The sequence below is a fragment of the Anneissia japonica genome, unplaced genomic scaffold (assembly GCF_011630105.1).
Source record: "Anneissia japonica isolate Jap-2015-1 unplaced genomic scaffold, ASM1163010v1 scaffold284800_len683186_cov164, whole genome shotgun sequence".
Taxonomy (NCBI): Eukaryota; Metazoa; Echinodermata; class Crinoidea; order Comatulida; family Comatulidae; genus Anneissia; species Anneissia japonica.
This window is the reverse complement of record NW_022711393.1, coordinates 464,076-473,010: the sequence shown is the minus strand read 5'-3', so window position 1 is coordinate 473,010 and position 8,935 is coordinate 464,076.

The window sequence follows — 8,935 nt, the reverse complement described above, 5'->3', positions numbered from 1 at the left end:
ATATAGGCCTATGTATAGTAATGAGCTCCGGACAAGCTTGCGGTGACCGGTGTAAATGTATCGCCAGCATCGATATAAATAGCATTGCCCGAGAGATTTCCTACTTTAGTTACATATCAGCTCTGATAAACACAGTACAGTAATTGAATACGGCAATAGCGAAAATACATTCCAAGATACATATTTCATTAAATAATATTTTATCACATATGTATGTCTATCAAATATTTGGGTTTTTTGTTTTGTTTTGTTATGTTTTTTTTTTTTTTTTTTTTTTTCAATCTAAGAAGAAACTAAGATGTCGGTACCGGTACTGACTAGACTTGTTTTTGGTAAGCAATATTTCTGAATGTTTTTGATCTGTGTCTGTTGTTGACCTTTCACACTGTCATTTTTAACATTCTTTTAAATGAGAAGTTAAACGTTTTATTGAATGCTCGTGGTTTTTCCAGGTTTTACATATTTGATGTATTTTTTTTTTAAATCAGGCTGATAGTTACAATAGGAGAGCTCTAATGGAAACAACATATATAAGGAAATAATACTTTGTTTAAGTATACAGTTTGTCGTTTTTCGGATGTCTGTCCTTTCAATAAAGAACTGTATGTGGTTGATGGCAAAACATGTATTTCCAAAGTGTGTTTGCTCTCAGGAAAATAGCATAAGAGTACGTTTCCAAATACTATCGAAAAAAACATCATAAGTGATTCGGGTGAGAATCAAACCCAAGATCTCCAGATATCTGGTCTAGACTATACCGAGCTTTCGCTATGCACATGTAGCAGCGGATACTGCAATATTCCGAAGTGTGCTGGCGTCAGGGAAATATCATAGGAGTGATGTTGTGCCCTACCTAACGTGTTATCGTAACGTTCCTAAATATTAGCAAAAAAATATTCGCAAGTAATTCGGGTCGGAATCGAACGTACTGAGTACCGTATTCAGAATACGACAACACGTCATGTAGAGCAAAACATCACTTCTATAAAAAAAAAAATGTAGTTATAATGGTTATATTTAGCCTATATTGAGGAATGTTTGCGGAAAACGATAACTGTTAGGCCTAGTTATCATTATTAATATATATTAAAACAAGTTTTCATGTGATAAAATACGGTAGTCATTTAAAAAATAATCTGAAATGTTTTCAAAGTAATTTTGATTATATTCATAAAATTTGTCATCGCAACAGTACGCTGTTGCTTGTTCTGATACATAAATAACAAATAATACTGTAAGTAAAGAATTTTCTGTCTGACTCACTAAATCATAAAACAATGAACATCTCATCACAAATATATAAATACGGATGCAAGGTATGGAATCGCAACCAATCAGTACCAGGAACTAAGTCATCTTGTTGAAAATAAAATGTTAAGGAGCAATTTTACTAACGGAAACGCAACAGTACATGACCACATTCCATCCTGTTAAGTACTTGGTACAGGGATGAGGAGGAGCATAAATCACATAACCATTATTATCATCCTGCCCCTTGAATTCCCCTCGACTGAAATAGACAAGCCTCGCCCTTTGGATATTGTTGTTAAGATCCCACACAAAACGAAAGTGAAACGTACACAACTCTTGTATTTGCGGGACATGCGCGTTTGACCTTTATCTTATGTTTTGCTGTTACGTTTGACCGAGATTCTTGGGTGTCCCTTCTAGGCCTACGTGGTTAAAAAATATAGGCCTACTACTCATATCAGAGTAATTTTTATTCCTTATTACCAATATATTTCTTATTGATATTCGTTGACATGTACGCTTAATCTGTATATTTATTCAATTATTATATAATAGGCCTATACAACAATATGTGTCTGTGCGTGTGTGTAGGCAAAGTCATTATGCATTGTGTGTGTAGGCAAAGTCATATATATATATATATATATATATATATAATATATATATATATATAAATCATCAAAGTGAGTCATATATATATATATATATATATATATATCAATGGCCTGCAATGTATATATATATATATCATATCATACCATATATCATATATCATAATATACAGTGCTGTCAAAACATGGCGATACAGGATTGAATATGAACACAAAAGAATTCCAATGTTTATTTCAAACGCATTTAAAGAGTTTGTGGCCATTAAATGCCACCAAGGTCATCAAGGGAGTCATTATGTTTAATGACTTCTAATTTCACATTCATATCACATCAGAAATCTCGATATATTGACAGACCTACCTTTAGCATTTCATCTTGACACAACTACAGTAAGTTAAATAAAAATAATGAAAGTTTACCCAACTTGTAATTGAATTTAAAATGCAGACCCTCCAGTAAAGACTTAATAATATTTTAACACTTGTAAAAAAAAAATTCTCAATGAAAGGTTACTCTGGGCCTATATATACATACTATCAGAAGGAATAGGCCCATGCAATTATTTCCCAGTATTTTTATTCGATTTAGGCCTGTATACGATGTGCTAACAAGTTGCTGAAATCGACACACCTGACAATTTGAATGCATTTGCGTGAGATTGTCTCGAAGCGTACGTCACGTTGTGGCACGCAATGTTAATATTCGTGTCCATTTATATAAATAAGTGCTAAATTCAGTCGCAAATAATTTGCAACCCGACATATTTCAATAATTGTTTGAGAAAAACCGATGAAAGGTATTGTTTGGGGATCACCAAAGTTCCACTTCGTGTCATCAAAACGTTAGCCTACTTATTTCATATGCTTTCATTGTTCAATGAACTTGCCGCGCTGTTTCTAGGCCCCATTATCATGTCCTTGAAGGCATTCTGGACACGAACAGTCGACTAATGGTCAACATCCGGGCACACTACTCACCGACATCCGTGTTTTCAACGTCTTCATAATCTAATTGACGATGTAAAGTTGATGTAGGCCATAATAATATTATTATTGACTTTAGTTATAATTCTCATATCCGCATCGAACAAATTGGGGGTTTTTGTCGATAAAAAATTTAACACAAGAAAAATTATATTATGTTAATATATTAATATTTGTGTTTTTTGGTTTTGGTTAGCCATTAAAATTTATGCTTGGGGGAAGTAAATATCATGAGAATGAGTTATTTAGACCTATTTTTTGCACATCAAACATTGGTGCTTGCGCTCAAAACCCTACTTGCCTGTCGTAAGTTTGTTTTCACTTCAAATTACTGTACACTTTTATAGGAAGAGATTTATTAGCTAAGATCTGTTGTAAAATATACGTTACAAAACCATTTACTTTTATTTCAATAAGAACACATTTATGTGTCTATGCCCCCTTTGGGTGCAAAGACACTATGTTATGATCTGGTAGTTAAAGATGGCGGAAAGGGTTAATCCGATGGAGGTGCATGATGGGTCATGTGCCACCTTAAGGACATTATTACTGTACAAAAGTCATTAAAAAAATGCACCACACATTGAGGTCGCTCCCAACTTGAGGTCTGCTGGAAATGGCACTCTCAGACTGAAAATTGGAAAATAAATTTCTTTTTTCCTCCAATTTTTTACAATTTTTAAAAAAACCACAGCGATCAAATCTAAACTTCTTTCAAGGAAAGACACGAATACTCGGCTAAGTTTGTGATAAAATTTTCCGCTCAAGCCGTTCTCATACAGTCCCCGTACCGTTTTCTTTATGCCAACAAGAGGGTCACTGATTGTACGGTAAGAACATTTTGAGCCTCAAATTGGTAAAATATAAGAACACTGCGCCTGGGGAAAATGTTTCTAGTTCTTATAAAAAAAAAGTTAATTGAAAGAGACAACAAAAAGTATATCGATTCTTTTTAAAATAGGCCTAATTATACGACAAATTAGTTTTAAATATTTTCTTTTTTATTTGTTTACGTTTTTCCACATTAAGATATTGAGTGTTGGTATTTGGGTTGTAAATGGAAGAGCTACCCTATCCGTGGGCTTGTAGGAAATGGGGGGGGGAGGGGTTGTTGTTATCAGTATTATTTTTCATTTATTAATTTATTTTTCATATGCATTGTGCGTTGTATTATTGCTAATGTGTTTTCAATTTATTTTTGCTTTTAGTAATTTTGTCTGTTTTTTGGATTTTTTATATTGAAATATTTTTATTTTTGGGAAGAATGTATGGCGTTAATAGGGAATTGGAGTGGGTGCAGTGGCGGCGTTACGGGGGAGGCCTTCCGTCGGGGAGAAAAACCACAAGCTGTCGGGAAGAAAAAGAAGTAAAAAAATTAGATGTATTTTGTACATATTAATAGACTCTTACATCGATTAAATAAGCCTTTGAACCCCTAAATTGTCATATTTTGAGGGGGTAGGAGCTACGTCCCCTAGACCACTTTCGAAAGGTTTTTAGCGACGCCCGACCACGTCTCATTTTATCTCGTCTGGGACTTTATATTTTTTCTTGGACGCACCGTTGTGTACGTGTGCCACTGTTGTATGATTTCAAATAAAGAATAAATATTACTGTACTGTTTATTTTTTCATCGTAAAAATTAATATTCACTCACATGTTCAATAAATATGTCAAAATCAGCTACCTGTAGAAATAGATAGCCTTGACTGGGTGGTTTATATATTTTGGTTGCTAGAACTCATTTGTTTCCACACGTGTTTGGAACAAAACTTGGTGTTCTTCTAAACGCGCCTTCTTCACGCAGACTCTCAACACAATGCATTTTGCCATCAGGTGGGCTAGCGTGTTTACACAGGAACCTTGGGGAATTAATCTCTCATTGCCACTAGACACTCAAGTCATTTATTTTCAAGTTCAAGCTCATTTCGTTATAATAGGCCGCAGCATGGTAATTAAAACGTTAGACGCATGTAACCTCGTAAGCACACATCAAGTATATTCATTAATGCTGGCTAATCGACATGATAATTTCTACGGATCTATTAGCGCCATAGATAAACGGCGCAGTTAAAATAGTAAGCATAAATCATAATACTTCGTTTAAAAATAATCCGATTTAATATTAAGAGGCTCATATTTGCATTGAAAAATTAATTTATATTCATTACTTAATTAATGTAGGCGTAGTTTTCTCTGCTTGATTCAGTAATAGGTTTGTTCACGTCCCATTTCAAAAGGTTTTTGCGTAATTTTAATCGAGGTCAGCTGATAGCTGCGTCAAACATGTGATGGAACACTTCAGTGGATTAATTGAACATTTTTGTCAAAACTGTTACGTCATAACTTTATCTTGAGCATAATCTGGTGCATTACCTTATATAGAATTACCTATTTATTTATCTGTTACAGTACGGTAATTTCCGGCCTGTTCTATTAGAGGGCAATGATCTCATGATGATTTTCATGACCACAATTGCACTATTATAACATTTTTATAATAAAATGGTAGGTCTGTGGCATTTAGTATAAACACTCTTGTCATTACGATAATCACACCTGCAAATATTATCACTATCATATTTTATTTTTGTTATCGTCATCTTCGTATGTCATTATGAATTTTCATTAGATAAAAATTTGTTTCAGTTTTACATTTCAATTTTTAACTTTTATAGGCCCAAGGAATGCATTAGACCACCGGTATTGCTTGAATAATAACAATAATGTTATATTAGCTGTTGTGTTACATGTTTTGAAATTGAATAGGCGGGCCACTTTTATAAAGACTGTGATTCTAAATAAAAAATAAATTAGACTAAATAAAAATCACTTTTATTATTACCACTTTTAGGCCTAAATAAATAATGATCATAGCCTATATGTACTATTAAATTGGTCTCATTTTTTCCACTTATATTTTTCATTGTTATTTAGATTAAGTAGTTACCGACCAGTCTTATTGTTCTGTGTTATTCCTGTGTGTTTTGACTGAAATAACAACGCACTTTGTCAGCGACCCCCCCCCCCCAGTTTGTAATGGGCGATTGGGCCTTGAAATAACTATCACAATTGGCGTCTTTGGGATTGGGGTTAACGCAATATTAATAACAATTACCGGTATGAGTTGTCAGGGTTACGACCTTTGGCGATGTTTTGTTTATGCAATCGAACGTATGCGGTTTAGATTTCCTTTATTATGGTAAACTTCAGTGCAAATTAGATTTATTATTTGTATTATATTGCATAATCAATATTAACAACCATATGGTGCAAAAATGGAATCACTTTTAAATTACAAAATACAAAGTACAATGATGGTGTCGATGATGAATATGGTGATGATGATGATGATGATGATGATGCCTTTTATGAATAATTCTCGTCCTTGTGGGCCTAAACTCTTCCTATCTTTCGCAATCCTGTGGACCCTTATCCTATATTACTTAGAATTTCCGTCTGTTTTAATGTCAATTAGTGATTAATTTACAAAATATAACTAGGCCTAGTAGTTTTAAGTGTACCGCAGATGTGTGAGAAGAGACACGTGCAAATGACGCGCAGTTAGCAGCTGCCTAATGCCAACCATGTATCAACCCCCGGAGTCATTATTTCACTAACTTCTATTCATAAGCACGCGCAATTAGTATGAGAGACTTAACTTAATCAAGTCGTGTTACTCAACTTGTATTTATCTTTAACAAATTCATTAATCAATTCTGTAACGTAGGCTTAATAAGGACACCTCGTAATTGACCTTAAATCACAGTCGATTTTAGCATTTTCAACAACAAAAACGGCCTAAAATCAAGACATAATAATACAACATTTTGAGTAAAATCGATCTACTCACCTGGCATTCTACAGACTTGGCACGTCATTAACTGTCTAAAAAGTGGCCCGAAATAGCGATTAAATATTTATTTACAAAGGTGGACCAGCCTTCCATCTCCACTGTTCTATGTTCAAATCAATTTCTTTAAGCCTCATAAAAGACTTCATTTTTTATAAAATCATCGTTTCATTCTGTAGTTACAGATTCCAATGCTTTTGTCGGTTGTGAAAGCCAAAACAAAAACAAAAACAAAAACAAACAAAAAAATTCAGGTAGCAAAATAATATTTTTGAATTGTATTTATTATTAATGATTGAAATCTATATCGGTGGTATTCACTGCAATAAAAATAGTTATGATATAAATAAATATTTTAAAAGCGGGTATTAACAAAAACCATATTGTTATAAAGTTTCGCAATATGCCATATCGGTAGAAATTTCAATAATCCTAAAACGTAATTCCAAAATATAGGATTAGCCAACGCAAATCTTAATATTACTTAAACGTGAAAAAAAATGAAAATAATATGATAAAATTGGATTGAAGACTTTGTGTAACTGGTGTATCCTCCTATGGCTCCAACAACTATTTGGCAGGGAATTCCCAAACCCCTCTAATTCCAGACACTTCTAGAACCAAATAACAATCTTTTAACACAAATTAACCCTCTAAGTGGAGACGAAACCAGAGACTACCCCACATTTTCAGGTCCCAAATGTGGTCTCGAATTGGGGAGAGGGAACTGTGCAATGGAGTTGACAATAATATTTTTATTAAGGAATAAAATTGTTAGCAAACCACAGGGTGTATATAGACGATAAACTGGCGAAACTCTAACGACATTAAAACATATACCGGTAGGCTATATTTCTATTTCGACAGGCTAAATATCTCTCCTTTGTAGATAAGATAAGAAAGCAACATTGAATGAATGCGCTGCTATCCACCGCATTTATTTTTTGTCCAATATACATTAAAAATACATTACAAAAAATTGCTTTTTGTACACTACAAATTTTTAAAGAAAAGTACGAAACATCAAGACAAAAAAAAAAACATAATTACTGGAAAAATAATACATACAAGAATAATAATGGACATTAAGAAAGATTTTATATACAAACTTCAAAATTAATAATATTTAAATTACCTATACATATTAAATATCAATTAATTACGGATATTAAAAATCTTATATACAATATTTAAATTAATTTTTATTCTAATTATCATTTTTAAAAGAAATATAGATTATTATTTATAAATCGAATAGACTAAAAAAAAACAGCGCCAAAAATGTCTTGATCAATAGGCCAAATAAAATTAATTGTTAGTGTCAGTTTCACGTTCGGAATTTGAATCAGATCCACTAGTGGTGAACAGGCTAATAAATAACAGATAATGTATTATTTATTTTTTTATAAAGAAGCAAATTAGTTTTTGTAATGTATACTTATATTTATATTTCCACCTCTGCTTAGGCTTTCATAACAATCTTTCTGATCAATATTATTTTTATTTTTAGCAATGGATTTTTTTTTAAATAGCAAATTGTTCAAATATTTGATGAAGGTAGGGAATTGAAACTAGTAATTAATTTGATTTGGCCTTACAAGCTGTAATGATTTAAACGTTTGAATAATTTTGAATTATGTCGTGATTTTTGTCTAGACATACTGTTAATTACAAACTGATTATAATATTTTTTTGTTATAAATGCTTCTTCTTTTGTGTTATTATAGCAGAGGCTATGCAGGGAGGTATATTATACTGCCTCACAAATGTGTCGGCAGAACATCCGAGCGATCTGTATCGGTACCCTAACGAACTAACCAAATCTTAATGACCCCAAAACAATTATACGTCGTTTCTCTTTCTATTTTGCTAAATATTTATGATTTTAAATAAAATGAAACGGCCCCCGATAAAATTTTTCTTTTTAGATTTGACTTAATGAAAGTAACACAATTAGGCGAACAAACTTAAAAGTTCAAAGGGTTACACTTCCGGCTCATCCCAAAAGGTCAGTGTGTATTTTGGGTGTTCCTCTTAAGCTCTGTCCTCACTATCAAATTCTGATGGTGTGCCCATATATAGTCATGATGTGCCTATATATGGTCATGATGTGCCTATCTATGGTCATGATGTGCCTATATATGGTCATGATGTGCCTATATATGGTCATGATGTGCCTATATATGGTCATGATGTGCCTATATACGGTCATGATGTGCCTATATATGGTCATGAT